The sequence below is a fragment of the Cervus elaphus genome, chromosome 14 (genome assembly GCF_910594005.1).
Source record: "Cervus elaphus chromosome 14, mCerEla1.1, whole genome shotgun sequence".
NCBI lineage: Eukaryota > Metazoa > Chordata > Mammalia > Artiodactyla > Cervidae > Cervus > Cervus elaphus.
Genome location: NC_057828.1, coordinates 67,012,484 through 67,033,695, shown reverse-complemented (window position 1 = coordinate 67,033,695; position 21,212 = coordinate 67,012,484). Strand labels below are relative to the sequence as shown.

Sequence of the window (21,212 nt, the reverse complement as noted above, 5' to 3'; positions counted from 1 at the left end):
TGGCCTGCTTCCCTTCCAGCCCCGGGCGTGTGGGCAGAGTACAAGCTAATTGGCAAGGGCCGCTCCAGAGACTACAGAACGCGGGCGCTGCCGGCTCGCCAGCGGGAGGGCCGTGTTCCCAGCCAGCGCGCTGACATTTTCTGGTGCCCAGCCGCGGCCACCTGCCTGAGGAAGGTGTAAATGGGGAAGGGTAAACACGGAGACTCAGGTCCTGACAACTCTGCAGAGACTCCCCCAGAGAAAGAGACGCAGCTGAAGCCAGCTGCTCAAGATGCTTGGTCAGCAAGGAGGAGACTCAGCCTGGGGAGCGAACACAGTTCCTACCAGGAGAGAGAAAGATGGTCCTCACCTCCATGCAGCTGCCGGAGTGAGAAAGCCTGGGAACCAGCTTCCTGGGAGACCACTGGGCTGAAAAGAAGGCAGCTCCTTGCCCCCAGGCCCCCGTTCCCAGCCCCCAGTCCTCAGCTCCTGGCTCCTGACCCCAGCTTCCCAGCTCCAAGCCCCCAGCTCCCAGCTCTCAAACCCTAGCCCCCAGCCCCAGTCCCGCAGTCTCTCAGCTCCCCGCCCCAAGCTCCCCAGCAGCACCTTACCTTACACAGACAAAACTGGAGCCTGGTGACCGTTGGGGGCGCTGCCCTGGAACTGAAGGCAGAGTTCCTTGAGCTGAAAGGAATAAAGGAAACCCTCACAGAGAAGTGGGCTTCCCTAGTGGCTCAGCTGGTAAAGAATCCGCCTGGTAATGTGGGAGATGTGGGTTCAATTCCTGGGTTGGGAAGATCCCCTGGAGAAGGGAAAGGCTACCCACTCCAGCACTCTGGCCTGGAGAATTCCATGCACTATAGAGTTGCAAAGAGTTGGACACAACTGAGCGACTTTCCCTCACTCGCAGAGGAGTCCTGGTGGAGAAAAGAAGTTTTGCAGAGTAGAAACAGTGTGAACTTTGTGACCAGATAGATCTGTGTTTCAACCTTAGCGCTGCGGCAGCCTGTAGCTAACCTAGCTAAGCATCACGTAAGGGCTTTGAACGGTAGGCATTTAATACTAACAACAACCCTTTAAGGGAAATTGTCTTTTTATTTTATGAGAAATAGAACCTTAGATCAACTCCTTGCCCTTGGAGATGTACCCGAGAGGACCACAGCTGTGCTTATAACTTGATGCTGCCCAGAGGGAGGCCACGCTCTTCACCATGCTCTTAGACTCCCACACAAAGATGCTTTCCATGGGGACATGATATTTGAGATATCTGCCCTCATCGGGAATGAGTTTCTTAGTTTCATCTCCTCTAACTTGGAATTAACAATATGCATTTTTCAGGGTTTTTGTGAAAAGTAGAGATACTATAAAAAGGCACATGGTAGGGTTCCTTGAAGATTATATCTCCCTGGACAGAGAACTGCAGAGCCCATGTTTATTACTGATATTGCTTTTAAATTCAATCTCTTTAAAAAAAAATCACCTCAAATCAGAATGGAACAATTTTCAAGTCAGAATAGAACAATTGTGGAGTCTGAATTCATTCCATTTTTATATTTTTCCAAATTAAAATCACACGTATTATAGTTTTCTCATTAAAGCTGTAATACATGTTGATGCATTAATTATGGGAAAACAGAAACTGTAAAAAAAAGTAGAAATATCTTTATTTCCCACTGCTCAGAGATGACTACTGTTAAAGCATTTTTTCTTTTTTTCCATTATTTCCAGTATTTCCTTAATATATATATATATATATATTTTTTTTAAATAGAGTTGGTGTCATATTGCATGCTACTGTACTATATACCACATTTAAAACACAATGTATCATGGACACTTTGCTGCTTCTCAAAGTGGTGGAGTCCTGCAGAAAATGCTTCTGAGGTCTTGTGTAGCCTTAGTCGATTTTGCAAAAATGGAAACTGATGAGCAGGGGCTGAGATCCTGGTCTGATTTCTCCTGCTTTAACTGGAAAAAGGAATAGGGAAATAGAAGCAATGCAGAACCAAAGGGGCAAACAAGAGTTTTGTTTGTGCTCCTAAAACAGAAATAACTGGATTAGAGGATTAAAGTGCAGGAGATGGGGACACTTGTCACCTGGAGTGACTAGGACCTTTTAGTGAAAGTGGATAAGAAATGCACAGTTGGAGAGAAATCCTTGCTCAAGGAGAAGGCTGTGGGAAGGAGTTGAAGAATGGAGGCACACAGCAGGCTCGCTTCCAACATGTCACCAGGATCAGAGGCATAGGGTCTGGGTGCTGCAAGGGTTCACAGACTACTGGCTCCCCTCTAACCTCCTCGAGGAGACAGGGGCTGGGAATTGAATTAATCACTAATTGCCAATGATGTAATCAAGTGTGCATAAGTAATAAAACTTCCATAAAAATTCTAAACAATGGAGTCCAGGGGAATTCCCTGGCAGTCCAGTGATTAGGATTTGATTTTCACTACAGGGGTCATGGGTTCAATCTATGGTTGGGGAACTAAGATCCCACAAACTGCATGGCACAGCAAAAACAAAAAACTGGGATTCGGAGAGCTTCTGGGTTGGAGACTGCATCCATATGTCAGGAGGGTGGTATACTGCAAACTCCATGGGGTCAGAAGCTCCTGTATTCTGGACACTTCCAGAACTTGCCTTCTATATCTCTTCATTTGGATGTTCATTTGTATCCTTTATAGTAAACAGGTAATAGTAAGTAAAACATTCTGCTGAATTCTGAGAACCATTTATTTATTGATGGTAAATTTTCAAACCTGAGAAGGAAGGGGTCATGGGAACCTGTGATTTGTAGTCAAGTCAGACAGAAGTGTGGGTAACCTGGGGACATACTAGTTGTGAGGCATTTAAGTGGGGGTACGGGGAGTCCTGGGAGACTGAGCCCTTAAACTCTGGGGTCTGTACTCACTCCAGGTAGTTAGTGTCAGAATTGAAGTAGATTGCAGGATACCTGTTTGGTTTCCACAGAGAACTGGAGAATTGCCTGGTGGGGAAAACCCACACGTTTGGTGTCAGAGTGTTATGTATGGAAACAGATCCTTGTAGCATGAATGCTATTATTCATATATTAATATATGTGTACATATGTACATATATGTGTGTATTATACATGTATATTACATAATATGATAAAGCTAGTTTCATTTGGGAAGGGAAATCCCAGCAAAAGCTCACACTGAATGTTTGTTGTGCCAAAAAAGTTCTGACAGAAAAATCAGAAGTTGCTGAGAAGTGATAGCTCTTATTACCTAAATAATGATATGAATTTGAATAAATTTGAATAAATAAATAGATAATTTGAATAAATCTATTTCATGTCTCTGGGCTCCAATTTCTCACATAAAGTAGTGTTCTCTGCAAATGATCTCTGGGTTTCCTTTCTGTTCCAGAATTCAATGTTCCTGAATTGTTAGCCGTGAGAGTCAGCATGAGGTACGGAGGGAGGACACAGGTCCTAGAATCAGACAGCTCTGGGCTCAATACCAAGGCTGTTGTTACCATACAGCTTTGGGCTAAAGAGTTAAACTCTCTAAAAATGAGGTTCCTCATTTGAGAAATGGGAAAATAAAAATGATATAAGAAAAACATAAGAATTGATTGGAAAATAGACTAAAGGACTAAGCATACGTACTAGCATTTTTTTTTGATCTGATACTAATTAAGAGACAAGCTCTTTTAATACACAAAATAACATACTCCACATTAATTTCAAAGCTCTGCTTCGTCATCTTAAGGTGAAACTGTTTAAAAATAGGATATGAAACTCAATGGGGTAAAATTAGCAGATGATGAAACAACAGTCTCTTTGCAGTTTTTTGGTTTTTTTTTCAGAGCTCATTTTTGAACAGTTTACTACGGAAACTATTTTATTTTGGAGAGATTTGTCTAAGTTCTTGCAAACAGGTTCTGCTGAATGAAATATTTCTGGGTTCAGCAAAACTGAGAGGTTATATTTTCTCCCCTATGCTAATGCATCACATTTTTCATAAAATGGAAAAAAAAAATTTGTGAGCAGAATTTTATCAACCAGAACATTTTAGAAATGCAGAATCTGGGCTTTTGATTTTATACCATAAATCGAGTAAAATGTAGGAAACCATCTTTTCTAAATGCTCCTGCCATCATTTTCTACCTGCAAGTACACATCTTGCCTTGGGAGGAGTGTGTGTGTGCTAAGTCACTTCAATCGTGTCTGACTCTTTGCCACCCCATGGACTGCAGTCCGCCAGGCTCTTCTGTTCATGGGGATTCTCCAGGCAGGAGTACTGGAGTGGGTTGTCATGCCCTCCTCCAGGGTATCTTTCTGACCCAGGGATCAAATCCTTGTCAATTTTGTCTCCTGCATTGGCAGGTGGATTCTTTACCACTAATGCCACCTGGGAAACCCCTGGGAGGAGAGCTACTTCATTTCTTAACAATCATAACGATTTCTCTGAGGAATCCCAGCTGCTGCTGAGAACCAGCCTGTCTGAGAATATCCTTCAATGTGAAGTCAGTGACTCAGTCAGAACCTGAAATATTCTTACAGAAAAAAAGCAGTTAGAAAGTTGCATTGTGCAGACTCGATATTGGATCTTCAGCTTCACTGTATCATTAAAGAGACAATTTAAAAAAAACTAAAAACAGGGTACAAATAGAAGGTACTATTTTAAATTGTCCAAAAGTCAACGTCTGAGTAAAGACCAAGAAGGAAAATAAACAAACAAAGTAGAAGGATTTGGGATGTGATTATTTTCATGGCATAACTGTATATTATTTATTATGTGCAGAAGACAGTGTTGTTTGGATCAGGAAGACTCTTTTTCACCAAGCACCAGCATGAGGTGTGAAAAAGCAACATTCTTTCTAACTGGAAAGAGATGTTCAGGAAGGCAGGACGATTTTTTTTCCCCCTGAAGAATTGTGTCTTAGAGCTGTCTGTACAGGATTTGCTGTGGTGGAATTTGGCTTTCTGCAGTGAATTTCTTCTCCATCAGAGTCTCCCTTGTCTTGCACTGTTTTTAATTTGACCACCAGCCTTTGGTACTGAATGAAAGCCAAACTCATTCAGCCAGAGGCTCGCTGCGTAGAAAAAAATCATGTGTTTTTTTTTAATGTATTTCCTTTCCCAGTCCAAATACTAAATTGAAATGACACTGAAAGTATCGATCTGAAAGAGAAAGAAGTCAAGGGATTTGCGTTATTTAAAAAATGTGTCTATAGAGCAGGCAGGGCTGTGGGAAACCAGTTCCCAGCAAATGACTAGGAGATAAAAGATTTTTCAGGTTCAAATTATAATTTTGTTTTGTTCTTAATTTATACTAGTAATAGCTAATATGAGTATACCATGTCCAGTTTATAAATTGCTTTAGTGTACACTGGTTTCCTAATTTGATCCTCAAAGCAGCATAATGATACAGATGCTATTATCATCCCCATTTCACAGATAAGGACTGAGGCTCTGAGACACTGACTTCATCTAGCTTTTTCAGTTAACGAGAGGCAATGTTTGAAACTAAGCTTACCTGTTCTGACTTCAAATTCCTTGTTCCTGCCATGGCCTTTTGAAGATCTAAAACCATGGGATTCTCGAGCTGAAAGGGAACTTAGAGATCTGCTGGGCCAGCTTTTGCCTGATTCTGAAGGATGTTAACGGATTTCCACAAAACAACATTTAGGAAGTGCCAAATTAAAGGTTATGTGGATTTCTTGACCACAGAATGTCCCATAGCTTTTATTTTGCTAACTAATCTTGATGCTTTTTCTGACTTATTTGGCGATGAATTTATCTTGGGGTCCATCTACCTAAGAACTGTATCATGTCAGTTGATCTGGTATGAGCTGCCCTCTCTGCTTCTTTATAGAAATAAATCCTCACTTGTTCTGGACTTTTCTTGGAGTCACTCCTATTCCACCTCAAGTTGACCTGGAAGGAAGTGGAAGAATTGAACTTTTAATTGTTATTCAACTGATTTACCATTGGAAACAGGAAGTAGTAATGAAGTGGCAGATTTTTGCCCTCCTGATTCTTTGCGCAAACATTTATTAGCTGTGCTCCAGATTCCGGGGACTGGCTGGGGATCTGTGTGGAAAGATGAATAGGACAGTTCCTGCCCTCAGTGTGTTGTTCCCTCATTCTCCAGTGTGTGTTAGTCGCTCAGTCGTGTCTGACTCTTTGCAACCCCATGAGCTGTAGCCAGCCAGGCTCCTCTGTCCGTGGGATTCTTCAGGCAAGAATACTGGAGTGGGTTGCCATTCCCTTCTCTCATACTCTAGAACAAGGTGCAAACTAATCTAGCAAATAATGGCAAACAACTGATGAAAGGGGGCACTCAATGGAAGCCCAGAGAGGGCGGCAGCTCATCCTGGTGAAGATGGATGCAGGGGGCAGGTTTGTGCTCAGGTGCCTGCTCTTCCTCTTGGAGGGACAAAGGTCGTATCAGCCCCTTCAGCTGTGTACCCAGCTGACAGAAGGTGTGGATGCCTCCTGGGACCCACCCCAGCCCCAGGGCATTGGCGTCTGGACTCCACAGCTTTCCTGACAGAAAGAAAAAAGAAAGATTGAAAACGTCTGAGCTCCACATGTCCTATTTTTAATTGATTTTTGCACAGACTCTTCAATCAGGGTATGAATATTTAATTGTCCTGTCAGGTCAGATCCTTCCTGGTCAGACAGTTAAAAATGACTTTGGACGGGGGAGGAAATGAGGTGGTGGAATGGCATGAAATGAGGAAAGGGCGGCATTTGCCACAGGGGATCAGATCTAAGGACCAAGGAAGGTCCTGAGAGGAAGGGCACCTTGCACTCTTTGTCTCTGTCCCTCCTCGGCACACACGTCGGTAGCACTGCAGCCTTTGTGCAGAGGCCACAGGGAGTCTTGTAAGAGCTTAGATAACACCGAGGCCTGAGGAGAAAGTAGGCGGTTTTCTTCAATGAGGAGAAGACAAGAGGGTGGTCCCTGGGGAAGGGTCCAGAGGACCAAGCGTTCATGCCCCTGGTTTTCTAAGTTTGTGAGGAGCTGATTGGGTTTTACTCCAGGCTTCGCCCCAACCCGGGTGGAACCTGGCTGCACACACCTTTCTTTGAGAAATGGTGTCTCTCTTGGCTGCCCAGCGTCACAGAAGCTGAGAAAAATGGCCCAGGAACTATTTCAGGTGAACACACTCTCACAGGCAATGAATAAACGTCTCAACGTGACTTGTTCCAAGAGACTATTAATAGGCAGGAGATGAGAGGGATGGGAGAACTGAATTTCATTCAGTTTTGGACTCTCGCTTTATGCATACCTCTTTTTCAAACACAGAAGTGAAGTCCAGAGGCAGAAGGTGGCCACCTCCCTCTCCCCTCCCAGCGGCGCACTCACCGAGGGTCCCATCACAGTCCTTTCTGACCACCACTCAGGCCTTTGCTGAACACAAGCCTCCCAGGTCCAGACAGTCACGGAACAGCAAGAGGAGGCAACGCCTTGAGTCATATTCCTATTCGCTTCGACATCGCCATTGCCTCTCTGTGCAGCTGCGTGGTTTGAAGAAGGGATTCTCATGCAGGAAACACCTGCTGAAAGGAGGGCTTTGGAAATGCCCAGGTGTGTTTGATTGTCTTAGCAGTGGGCTGGGCGTGATCTCAGAGTTTATTGGGGAAAGGACAGAGATGCTAAACAGATTGAAATTCTCTGGCTGGTGTCCCCAACCAAGAACTGCCCCTGAGCTGCGTGACTGCTGGGGGCCCTCTGTGTATTCTCTATGGAGGACGTATTTGGAATGGTCTCAGAGTACATCTGAACTCCATTTTTCTCATCAGCATAAAGTATTTGTTTCAAGTTTTCAAACTTGAAGCATGACGTTTTCCAGGAAAACTTGATTTTTAAAAAATAAGGCTTTTTATATTTACTCAGGTGTCTTTTATATTTACCATTTCCAATGCTCTTTTAAAAAATTTATTTGGCTGTGTCGGGTCTTAATTGCTGCTCATGTGATCTTTAGTTGCGGCAGGTGGGATCTAGTTCTCTGATCAGGGATCGAATCCAGGCCTCCTGTATTAGGAGCGCAGAGTCTTACCAACTGGATCACCAGGGGAGTCCCCAGGAAAACTTGATTTTAACAGTTGTGGAAAATCAAGGAAAGAGAGAATTTTGTTTTGTTTGGGGCTTTACCAAGAATTGTTCACCTTTACCAAGAGTTGTTCACCTCCTTTTGGAATCAGATCCCTGATGGCAGTCACACTTGTGGTATTTGTTACCAAAACCACACACTTGTGTCTCTCTGCATCCGCAGCTGTCAGATGTCCCCCACCAGAGGATCTGAGTACTTCCTGTTGGCTCCTAATGGAGTTGCACCAAACCTCTCAGTACTGAAACACATATGATGTTATTCTAAGTGACTCTGGTTTTGTCTTGCCTTTATATTCCATTAGGGCATTATACTGATTTTTAAAATGGTGTGTAGTATTAGTTTAATTAATATCAAATTTGATTATTAGTTTTTATTTATCACTTATTAATTAGTTGATTACTATTTGATTTAATATTAGTTTAATTCCAGGAATGTAGAGGGGATATTGTAGAATATTTGTTGTGGGAAGACATTGGGTCTGCTCCAGGTCCTAAACCTGGGGTGAAATGTCTGATTTAGGCTTTAAAACAGGACAGACTTCTGAGAGACGAGACAGGCAGATGGATCATCAGCCATGGGACTTCCTGAATCTTGTGTTCTGTTTGGAGGCTAAAATGTTTGTGCAAACAAAAGCGCCTGCAAGGATCAGGCAGTTCCTGGGAAAGAGTAAAGAAGCAGAAAAGCAAGAGTTGGAGGGCCTTGGCAGGGGCATTGGCTCCTGGCCTCGCTGGTCACTGGGGGTCTGTGCCTACTGACTGTGGCCCCACAGGGTTGCAGGCATAGCGTTGCTAGATTTTCCATGTTTGCAGTGGAAGCTAGAAACCTGACGTGCTGGCCATCCTATTCAGACTATTGGAAGGACCGATACTGAAGCTGAGACTCCAATACTTTGGCCACCTCATGCGAAGAGTTGACTTACTGGAAAAGACCCTGATGCTGGGAAAGATTGAGGGCAGGAGGAGAAGGGGACGACAGAGGATGAGATGGCTGGATGGCATCACCGACTCGATGGACATGAGTTTGAGTAAACTCCAGGAGTTGGTGATGGACAGGGAGGCCTGGCATGCTGCGATTCATGGGGTTGCAAAGAGTCGGACATGACTGAGTGACTGAACTGAACTGAACTGAAGGATGGGTTGCTCTAACAAAAACAGCCAACAACACAATGGCTTAAGGGACCTGGATGTGGATTTCTTTCACAGGTCATGATCAAAGCAGAGCGACAGCCTCATGTGGCCAGGAGCAGAGGTACAAGGGCGTGGAGGAGAGTATGAGCAGCAACATGAAGGCCCAGATCTGGAAGGCCCAAGTCCTCCTTTGTTCCACATTTATGTGACTTTTGCTTGGTGGGGAAATGTCATCTTTAGCTGGGCAGCTATTGCATTGCTGTACCACTGATCATCTCTGCCAGCATACTTGCCCCAGGCACTTAAAGTACGACACATAGATCAGTCCCCTGCAGACCATGATGCTGAACTTGACTCGAAGACTGCCAGTCCGGCCCTGCTGGAATTCACTGTTTAGTTGTAGATTTAAGTTAAACAGCTGGAGAAACCATTCAGACTAGAGGAGGAGGGAGGAAGACAGGTGGGCCACAGTGTTGAAGTTGGTGGAGAAGTGGTATCCTCAGAGCAGACACGCATAGTAGGGACAGCTTCGAGGACAGAAGCCCACAGACCTTGAATGCAGGGAAGGGAGGTTTCATTCAGGTTATTGTCTTACCTCCACTTGCCTGACAAATGCCTCTCAGGCCAGCCTATGTGTTCTTCTTCTACGTGCCTGGCACAACGCAGAGCGCACGTATTATGTTCCTTGTCTATTTTTGTCTTCCCATCTAGACTGCAATTCTGTTTTGCTCACTTTTATATCCCCAGTGTCTTGCAGAGTAATTATTAATAGTAGAGTAGGTGCTTAACAAATCCTTGATAAAAGACTGAAAAAAATCCTGTGATCAGTGGATAATTAATGCATCCTTCCGAGTCAGTGCTAGGAACCGTCATGGTGCTTTGATAAGAAGATTAATCTGGCCCTGGAGGAAGGTATGGCAACCCACTCCAGTATCCTTGCCTGGAAAATCCCAGGAACAGAGGAGCCTGGCGGGCTAGAGTTCACAGGTTCGCAAAGGAGTCAGACATGACTTAGGGACTAAACAACAACAACAACAAGAGGACTAATCTGGGACTTCCCTGGTGGTTCAGTGGTTAAGACTCCATTCCTCCACTCCAGAGGGGCACGGGTTTGATCCCTGGTCCCCCAGTTGGAGATGTTCCCCATGCTGCCCTGCAGTGCAGCCAAAGAGAAAAAGCAGACTAATCTTGTTACCATGTTCAGAAGGCCAGAAACAGCAGGCCAAAGACAGCCTGGGTTTCATGGGGAAGTACTCTGTGATGGAGGGCAGAGATGTTCTGTGGGAAGGGATGGGCTTCAGAAGGCTGATGGGTTGGAGGTGTCTGCCCAGGGAGTAGAGAATTGGAAACTCTGCTGCCAGATTTCTCTTATGACCTAGTCTAGTGTTAACAGGCTTAGCTGAGGTGCTAGTCACTAAGGCAGGGCCTGAGCGGAGGAGACAGCAGTGAGCAGCAAACCCTTCAGGGTTCCGTGTCCTATGAAATTGAATTAAAATAGAAATTCTAGGGGAGGCTTCCTGGATGAGGGAGCATTTAAGATGGGCTTTGAGATATGCAGAAAATGAAGGTTCTGAAAATGCATGTGAGCTTTGTTAATTTGCCAGGAACCTAGCAAGAGTCTAATAAATATTTTTATGAATGAAGAAAATAAATGGGCAGATAGCAATGGCTTGTACTAGTCTTTTCTGGAAGAATGACTGGGGGTTCCTCTCAAGTTGGAAAGCTTTTGTTGCTGTATCAGGCCTTGGCCACTCAAGCCCATTGAAGAAAGCCCATTGATCTTTGAGGAATAAGGTTCTGTTGTGTCGTGTAGTCTGTGCAAGGGCTGGAAAAGAATTTCCAGACATGAAGCAGAACGAGAGGAAAATAGAGTTTATTAGAGTGGGAGACACTGCTAGAATGCTGGGCCAGCTCAAAGGAGAGCCGTCCCCTCTTGAGGCCTAGTAGCCAATTTTTATAGCCTCATGACAGAAAATTCCTACTGGAAATGTGGCATTAGGTGATGGGTAAGGATGCTATAGGGTGGGTAATAGGGCAGGTATTTTACTTAATATAGGGTGGGGGAACAGGCCGGTTTAGATCAGGAAGTTCATGGTAATAGTTGCTACGGGGCTTGGTTAGTTCCAGAGATTTTTGTCCTGTGACCTTGTTGTAAGTTTCCACACCTGTGACCTTGGTGTAAGGCTCCACACCTGTGACCTTGGTGTAAGGCTCCACACCTGTGACCTTGGTCTAAGGCTCCACACCTGTGACCTTGGTACAGGGCTCCACATGCTGGATATGAGGGGTGGGGGTTCCAGGAGAAGTCAAGTCACCCCTTCCCTGGACCAGTGATCAAGAAAACACCAAGCAGGTGGCGCCCCGTGGCCCAGGATCGACCTGGCTGCTGACCTTGCCAGTGACCCTGGCCAGCCTGGGGAGGCTCCCGCATCCGCTGACACATCCCCAGGGCTGGGAAAGAAAGACAGGTCTTCCATTGTGTGCAGGGGAGCAGGGCTGTGGGCGGGGAGCCTCAGATAGAGCATGTTGGGGGGGGTGGTAGGCTCCCCAAGGAAACAAAGGCCCGGCTGTTAGAGGATCCCTCAAGCATTTGGATTGTGAGGCTTGGGTTAAGGAAAGGGCTTTCTCTGCAAACACAACAGATGCCTGGAAGTGATGAGCCCGCTCCAGATGGTTGTGGGAGGCAAGACTGAAAGGCCCAACATGGCTGGTGGTCAGGGTCAAGGCACTACCAAGCAGGTCTTGGGCGCTGGGGGTGAGGAAGGGTTGGGCTTGGTTTCAGGGCTTAGAGAAGGAGGCTCTGAAGGTGGCTGGAGGTGAAGGGGACACAGCGGAAGACCATGTTGAAGGAGAACTAGAGGGTAGCTCAGCTCTGTTCTCTGTGATGACCTGGGGGTGAGATGGTGGGAGTGGGAGGGAGGGTTCTATGGATACATACAACTGATTCACAGTTGTCGTACAACAGAAACGAATACAATGTTGTAAAGCAATTATTCTCCAATTTAAAAAACATTCAAGTTTTACCATCTAGTCCTTGACCTAGCCTAAGACATTTTCCTTCTTTGTGCCCTCTTTTCTGCACCTGTGCTGCCCTGGCCCAGGGTGGGTGGGGGTGGGGGTGGGACAGCTGGCCGTGCTTCAAGAGGCACAGAGTCCCGCACCCCCTGAATGGCTAAGGTGTCAGTGATTCTGATTTCCTTGCACTTCATGAGTGTATCATGGATACTCAACAAACACAGCACAGTAACAATTTCTGGCTCAGAGATTCTCCCCTTCTGGAAAACTATTCTCTACCGAGGTCAAGGGGTCCCCAAATAACCTAAGGGAGCAATGATTTTCCTTCCCACAGCTTCTAGGATCAATTAGAAATAATAAAAGTCTTGGGCCTAAGAATTAAAAATTGGGATGGATCTAAAATACGTTGCTCCCAAATACATTATTCTTTCAAATATGATGGTTCCAGTAATTCAGATTTTAAGTGAGACTGAAAAATGCTCAATGGGAAGAAGATAAGATTTCTTTGCAGGACAATAGATTAAGTGTTTTTAAAATGAATAACAGCCACAAAGTTAAAAATTCCAAAACCACCTCCTGAATTAATCAACCAAGGAAGCTGACATTTCCATTATTCTGATGTTAGCAAGACTTTTAAGTGTGAATATCTCATAAATACTAGAATGTCATATTTTCAAGGAACTTTTTTCCTTTTTTGGTCAAGACATAAGCCTTGTGGGATCTTAGTTCCCTGACCAGAGATTGAACCCATGCCCTCAGCAGTGAAAAGGCAGAGTTCTGACCACTGGACTACCAGGGAATTCATACAAGAGACTTTTAAAGATGAACTTAGCCCAACATACACACTTGACAGGTGAAGAAACCAAATCCCAGATGAGAGGCTACAGTAAGACACGAAAAATGTGTATTCAAAGTCTACCTTCTCCTGTGCTGATTGAAAATGTGATGTCAGCGTGTCCATACCTGGCACCTGGCTGCCTGGGACACCTGCAAGGCTGCTGTGGGGTGATGTGTGGTTTGATTTTCCTCTGCATCTCTTCCTTTGGGAGGACACTCCTCTTCTTCTAGATCTGGCAGTCAAGGTGCTGTTCATCATAGGAGGGCTCTTGACTCAGGCTGGTCAATAGTGACAGAGTTTGTGCTGGAGTGGGCATGTGATCCAAAGCAGAACTCATGAAAGTCTTTTCTTGGGATTTTTATAAGGATGGACCCAAAGCTGCAGAGGCCATGTAAGCGTGCTTCCCTGACTGCAAAGAGGAGGTATATGAAGTAGGAGAGAACAAGGTTACCCTGGGAAGAAGAAAACCTAAAATTAGATAGACAGATGATTGACAGATGATAGATACATACATTTGTGTATATACACACACACAGAAACCTAGAAAGAACTAGTTCCTGCACTTGATAGTTCTTTTGCTTGAGCTAGTTTGTTATTATTGTTGTTATTTATTTTGGCCGTGCTACCTGGTTTGCAGGACCTTAGTTCCCAGACCAGGGACAGAACCTGTACCCCCTGTAGTGAAAGCACAGAGTCCTAACCACTGGACCACAGGGGAATTCCCTACTTGAGCTAGTTTCCATTAAGCTTCTGTCACATGCAAACAAAAAAAACTTGTAATCAATACAACACACAACCCTGTGACTTTTTGAAAAAATTTATTTTTTAATTGAAGGATAATTTTACAGAATTTACAGAATAATAGAGAATTTTGTTGTTTTCTGTCAAACATCAGCATGAATCAGCTGGCCCTGTGACTCCATCTCCTCCTCTGTCATCCCCTTCTCCTCCTACCTTCAGTCTTTCCCAGCATTAGGGCCTTTTCCAATGAGCTGGCTCTTCACATCAGGTGGCTAAAGTATTGGAACGTCAGTTTCAGCATCAGTCCTTCCAGTGAATATTCAGGGCTAATTTCCTTTAGGATTGACTGGTTTGATCTCCTTGTGGATTAAGGGACTCTCAAGAGTCTTCTCCAACACCACAGTTCGAAAGCATCAGTTCCTCAGTACTCAACCTTCTTTGTCCAACTCTCACATTCATACATGACTTTGACTAGATGGACCTTTGTTGGCAAAGTAATGTCTCTGCTTTTTAACACGCTACCCAGGTTTCTCATAGTTTTTCTTCCAAGGAGCAAGTGTCTTTTAATTTTATGGCTGCAGTCACCATCCACAGTGATTTTGGAGCCCAAGAAAATAAAGAAATGTAAATAGAATCCCTTTCCTTACCTACAATATCTTCCCTGGAACTTGGCACTAGGAGAAGACTGGGGGCCTTTACTGTTGACCACATCCTTCTTTTGCCTATTTAAAAACATTGACAAGACAATCTATTAAAAATATATAAGCATTTTGAAAAGTTACAGCATCCAGCAGCCAAATGCAACTGTTGATTTGGCCACAAGACAGTGATGACGCACAGGCTTTATTGAGTTCTGCAGCTCACTTTATGCATTATTTAGAAACACACAAAAAATGGCCATCTTCATTGTGGTAATGGCTGTATAACACTCCTCCATGTTATATGGCAGTTTATTAAATGTTCAACATTTAAAAAAAGAATACCTAGGTGGTCTTCTGCTTTTTTGTTGTTTAGTTGCTAAGTAGTGTCGACTCTTTGAGACATTGTGGACAGTAGCCTGCCAGGCTCCTCTGTCCATGAGATTCTCCATGGCAAGTATATTGGAGTGGGTTGCCATTTCCTTTTCCAGGGGATCTTCCCAACCCAAGGATCAAAGCTGCATCTCCTCCACTGGTAGGTGGATTCTTTACCACTGAGCCACAAGCGAAGCCATCTTCTGCTACTTTTCTGCAAAATTTTGTTTAAATTTATTTTCAGGTAAAATGTTGGGCTACTTCCAACAAGTTCCCTGAAAACTGCACAACTGTGCTTGCCTTTGTAAATGTCATCCTTTCTGCCCTTGGAATCTTCTGCCCCTTTCCTTTTCAGTCCTTTTTTGGTCAACTCGTTTATACTTTAAAGCCCTGCTCTGACACTCTCTTACTCATCTGTTCTTTTATCAAGAATTTACTGAACCAAGTGCTATGCTGGGAGCTGGGGCTATGACAAGGAAGATGACATTCATTCATTCATTCATCCAACAGGTATTTCTTGAAGGTCTAGGATCTGCCAGTGGCAGTGTTAGGTACAGGAAAGCCAGTGGTGAGTAAGACGAGGTCCCTGCCCTTGTGGAGCTTAGATCCTATTGGGAGATAAAAGGCAGAACTCATTAAGGAGTGGGAAGTGTTCTCCAGTCATTTATTTCCATCCTTCTCAATAGCTCTTTCTTACCTGTGTTTCCAACTAGACTGAGGAATGTGAGGAGAGAGGCTGTGTCCTTCGCTTCATTGCCTGCTGGGCAGTGCTGTGCTACTGCGCTGAAGTGGGCACCTCTGGTGACAAAAAAAACCCCAAAGTGTGTTTTGTCCTTTAGAGGAAAGGCAGTTTCCTCCTTCAGGAGAACCGTGTCTATGTCTGTGAGAGCTAAAAACCTCACGACTCAAACCCAAGAGAAGCTGTTTCAGGTATTCCCAAATAGTCACTTTTCCGTCCTTTGTCAAGAGCAAAGCTCATCTGATTTAGGAAAAGTGGTCTCATTCACAGCCCAAGCACAGGCCCCAGGAGGAGCATGTTCGGGGAAGGGCCCAGAAAAAGCCAGGGGGAGGCTTTCTGGAAGCACTGCCCCCACTCGTAGGGGGTCTTCTAGAAGGAATATCCAGAGTGGGGGCCACCACTGCCGGGCAGCCAGCTTCCCTGGACCACCCTTAGAACACCAGCCCGACAGCAGCCGATTTGTGGCCTTTTCTTTACACTGTGAATTGTTAGCAGTTTCTAAATATGCCGTTCATTTTTCCTTTTAGCACAGAAGGGTCTCAGAACTCCGAATACCATGAGGGGCCTGAATGTTTCAACTCAAAACATTCCCCAAACCGCAGCCCTCGGGTGAGATGCGGAGCTGGCCAAGGGTTTGGAGGAAAAACAACCGCCCACCAGCCTGGAAACCAGTGGGTACACACACAGCTGGGTCGGCTTGCTCACAGAGACTGGGAGACAGCGTTTTTACCGGTCAGAGTTAATCTGATAAAACCACCTTCCCTTGACTTCCCCTCTGCCGGAGGAAATAAACCCAGTCTGGGGGCTGGATGCTGAGTGTGTGGGGCGTGGGGCGTGGGGCGTGGGACCAGGCTGCCCAGGGTACCTGGAAAACCCAAGCCACTGCTGCCTCACTTCTTCCTCCCCGATTGTGGGAGGAAAAAAAAAAAGGAGAGAGAGAAAGAGTGAGAAGAGATTTTGTAACATTCTCACGGCAGCATTTGATTCAGGGAGAAGCCTAATAGCACCAAACTGCAGCTCAGACCCTGCGTGGTCGGAGGAGCAGCTCCCAAGCACACGAGAGAGGTGGCCCTGCAGCGAGGCTGGCTCCCCACCCGGGAAAGATCAGATCCTTGGAGTTGAGGCTCCCAAGGCCCCTACGGACATCCAGCGGGCAAAAGAGATCCCAGAAGGCCTAGTGGACCCATGCAGTGGGCCGCGCGGTCTCCCAGGCCGCTTTCTGGGGGAAGAACGGCTTCGCCAAGTGCTTTGACATCTCTGTCTTGATAAAGACCCTAAGGAGGCATTTGCGAGCAAGGTCTACCTAAGTCGCTGCAACTCAGGCCACACCAGAGGGTGACGAAGACCTGGGAGAGGTCTATTCACTGCCCCTTTGCCTGCCAGCATGTAGCCTGAGGCTTCCACAGCTTTTTCGAGGATGTGAACTTCATGTTGGTCGTGTGGGGGCTCTGCTGCTGGAGATCTCTCTTGGAGCCGCATCACGGGAGGAAATTCATGAGCCAGAACGAGACCCGCTGCTACCTGCTGGCAGATGGCCCTTGGCTGCATCCAAACCGGCTTGTTCACCAGGACCTCAAGCTGGGCAGAGTCTTCCTGAATGAGGATCTAGAGGTGAAAATAGGAGATTTGGACTGGCAACCAAAGATGAATATGTTGGGGAGCAGAAGACCCTATCTAAATACATAATGCTTCCCGGGTGGCTCAGTGGTAAAGAATTTGCCTGCCAATGCAGGAGACCGGGGTTTGATCCCCGGGTTGGGCAGATCCCCAAGAAGAAAATGGCAACCCACTCCAGTATTCTTCCCTGGGAAACCCAACGGACAGAGGAGCCGAAGAGTCAGATGCTACTTAGCGACTAAACAACAACAAACCATTCCTGAAGTGTTAAGCAAGAAAAGGCAGCATTTCCAGGTGGTCGTGGGGTCCACTGGGTGCATCATGTTAGTAAGGGCAGCTCACCTTTGAGATCTCTTGCCTAAACCTTACTGACTTCTGGATCAAGAAGAATGAATGCAGTGTTCCCAAGCACATAACTGCCTCTTCCAGGAGATGCTGTAGACAGACCCCACTGCCCACCTGGCCGTTCATGAGCAGCTCAAGACCAGTTCTTCTGGCTACATCCCAGCCCATTCCCCACCCCACCATTCCACCAAGATTTTCTTTCAATCGCTCCCATAAGACTGGACCCCAGGAACAGGAAGCCTCTTACAGTCCTCAATAAAGGCCTGGAGAACCCTATGCCCAAGACTCCCTGGGAGAAAGAGGAACCAGTGGTCCAGGAGACCAGAGAAGTGGTCAAGTGCCACCTTGGTGACATGTTGTATTGGCCGTGTAGCGTGAAGTCCTCCAAGCCCTCTGAGAGGGGGATGGTGAGGCAGGAGGAGGCTGAGGATTCTGCCAGCATCTCCATCTTCTGAGTCAGCAAAGCGGGGGGACTACTTGGACAAGTGCAGCCTTGGGAATCAGCCGTGTGACGGAGTGTGGGGGTGCTCTCCAATGACTGGACTCATCTCGTTCTCTAGCCTGTTGGTGTCTGTTTGCGATACATAGAGTGTTATGGCACAGTGTTCCACCTCACTGTGAGTTCCCATCCCAACTGCTCCATGAAGATCACACTCCACATATTTCCAAAACTCCATGAGTGGACACTTGCTGACGGTGGGCACCTGTGGGAAGGTGTTGGACTAGCCCAGCAACCCATGTACCTGATTTTGCACACGCAGCACCGTCATCCTGCACTCAGTAATGGCTGGGTGCAGATTGGCATCTCCCAGGACCGTAGCAAACTCATCCTGTGTCCAGCGTGGCAGCTGTCACTACGGCAACTAGAAGCTGGGTTTCCCAAGAACTGCCAGAATCTCCTGGAGGAGCGCAGCTGCTCCAAGGGTCTGACCGGTCAGCCCCACCATGTCCTTCCGTGGTGGACAAGCTGCTGAGCCCTAGCCTGGCCTCTAACCACCTCAGGACCGCCTCACAGCTCCTCCCCTGGGACTCGTGCCCCTCCTCGCCCCCACCTGCACCTTGGGCCCCTATGGGTTAGCTCCCATTGTGCTGGTTGTGTGTGTGTACGTGATATTCTCCCAATCCCCAAACCTGGCAGCTAAAAAGAGGGCTATGTCATCCTTATAAGTGGGGTTTGCTATATACATTATTTTTGTACATGTTGAGATGTAGGTTCTATGGCCAGATGAATTGTACAGAATACTGCTATAGAATTCAGGACTGTTTTTCTTTGGCTTTATACATGTTAAACACATGTGAATCTTTCCAAAAAGCTATGTGGAGTGCTGATTGGCTACTAGCTTTCACGTGCGCTCAGCGGCGGCCTGGCTCAGCCAATCGGCAGCAAGGATTGAATACTCCTGAGGTGCCCCGTGGAGGTGGCTGTGTGGGTAGATGGGATGGCCTCCTTCGCTGGGTCTTAGCCCAGTATGTCAAGTAACAGTGGTAAACAAATTCAGTGACAACACATTATTAACAAGTCCTTTGTAAAGTGCCTTTGACAAAAGGCAGTCTTCTGCTGAGAGCGGTGGGGCCCCCTCTGCTGGTAGGGCCCTGAGAATGCTGAGCTGACCCTGTCACGAGGACAGGTCTCTCAGGACTGGTCTTGAGGGAAGATTATGGAACTTCTGCAACCTCCTTTGAATGATCTGCTGACTCCAGATCATCTAGCTGGCATGCAGAGAAGCTGGGAAGGTAAGCGGAAACCTTGGGAAGGCAGAGAGGGGGAGAGGGAGACAGGGAGAGAGAGGGAGGGGGAGAGAAGAAAAGAGGAAGGAGAGAAGAAAAGTAAGGAACCCCCAGGGGTAAGTGCTGTGCGGGAAGGGCTGCCTGGGGTTCCTTCCACGTGCTCACAGCGGCCTATGTTCACTGTGAGGAGTACTTGGTGGGTTTGGTTGAGGAGGGACACATTTAGGGGAGCTGTTTCAGCTGGAGGAAGGGGAGGGGAGAAGGAAGGAAGGAAGGATGAGAATACTGGAGGGAAGCTGGAGAAGGTGGCTCAGTGGTGGCCCAGGCAAAGAATGTGATCAAGCAGAGACGACGTGGCGTGCTGACCCAAGGCACATGTGTGAGTGGCAGTAAGGCTGAGTGGTTACAAGCTAGGTCTCTGGGTCAGATGACCTGATGCTAGTTCTCCCATGTATGCAGTGTGACCTTGGGCAAGTTACTCAATTTCTCTGCGGCTCAGTTTCCCCAACTATAAAGCTTCCTAGGGATTATCTGGAGGATTATGTGAGAGAACATTTAGTCTCTGTTCGGTATGTGGCAGTGACTGTTATGAGGATGGATCAGTTGGGGACCAGTTGATGGCCTTGATGTCACACTGCCCCCCAGTGATGTGGATTTTGTCAGTGTTTGGTAGACTCGGCTTCTGCTAAGAAGTCCATTTCACCTGGGACCTGAGGATGGGAATCAGCTCTGACCATGACCAAGTTTCAGTGTGTGAAGAGACTTCACTTTACCTGAATCTTCCTACTTAAAAGCAATGACCCCATTTACTTATAGTTTGGAAAAGCCTCAAGCTTTTTCCTTCCAATTTTGTGTGGGGGAGGAGGGGTGGGAATGAGGAGATGTTTGTGGCCCCTGGTAGCAGTCAGAGGGGGCCCCAGGGCAGCAGAATTCCACTGAGTCCCTAGGAGCACAAATCTTAAAGATTATGTCAAGGATAAAAGAGGGTTTAGGGTGACGATTTAAAGCTTCCCTTTCTCCTTTTTCAGGCAAGGGCCTGGGAAGGGGTGGGAGCTGAAAACAGACAGAGCCTTGTTTTCACACGTAGAATGACAGAGCTTCGGAAGGGAGTTTCTGCTCCGCGTGGCCCGCTCATCCCACGCCATCTAACCTGATCTTTAAATCGGCAACTCCATTTGTATTCCAGTCTGATCATGGGAGACTCATATCCCTGTGGGCCCCAGCCTTGGTTTGTAGCTGATGAGAAGTGTTCAGGGGAGGCTTCAGCCAACACAAAAGGGCTGTGGGGAAACCAGCCAGCCCCAGGCTCACCCCACAGCTGGGGCCCTGGGAAGCAGGGAGGTGGCAGACCAGTCTTTACAACTGCTTTTTATAGGATCCTGTCTGTGTTGGTTGTATTCAAGGCTCTCAGTCCCAGATAGGAGAGCAAACCATGAGAACCCAGTGTCAGGTCAACGACCAAGTGCCGAGCATACCAATGACCACAACTCCGGGAACAATTGGAGCAAGTGCTTGAAATTCCAGCCGTGAGCCTGGCTGCCCCACGTTGGGGGATGCTTATGTCTCGGGTAACATCCCAGCTGACAATTCCCAAACTCACCAGGATTTCAACCACGGCAGCCCCAATTATAACCATCATAACCCCACCCCACACTTCGGCTCTGCCCCACACAAGGTCCTGTTCTGAGTGTTCACTTGAGAGGTGCTGCAGAGAAACAAGCAGCCACTGCTCCCAGCCCCCTTGCAAAGGGGACCCAGCTCTCCTGGGGGTGGGAGCTGCCTTCCCTGAGGTTTGTCAATTTGAGGGGAAGGGCCTTCTTCCTGAGATTCTGCGTATTAGCCTGAACACATCTCCCAGAGCCAGGGGCGTCCTGAGAGCTGAGGAGCAGTGGGGTGAGGAACACTGCTGGCAGGAGCAGGCTTAGGCTGCAGCTTGAGGTCAGCGATAACCTGGGGTCAGTGATGAGGGGTGAGTCTC

General features: G+C 46.8%; 1 pseudogene; it reads left to right on the top strand.

Annotated features, from left to right (window-relative positions):
• Positions 1–13,417: 13,417 nt before the first annotated feature.
• Positions 13,418–18,480, top strand: LOC122707473 (annotated as a pseudogene).
• The last annotated feature ends 2,732 nt before the right edge of the window (positions 18,481–21,212 follow it).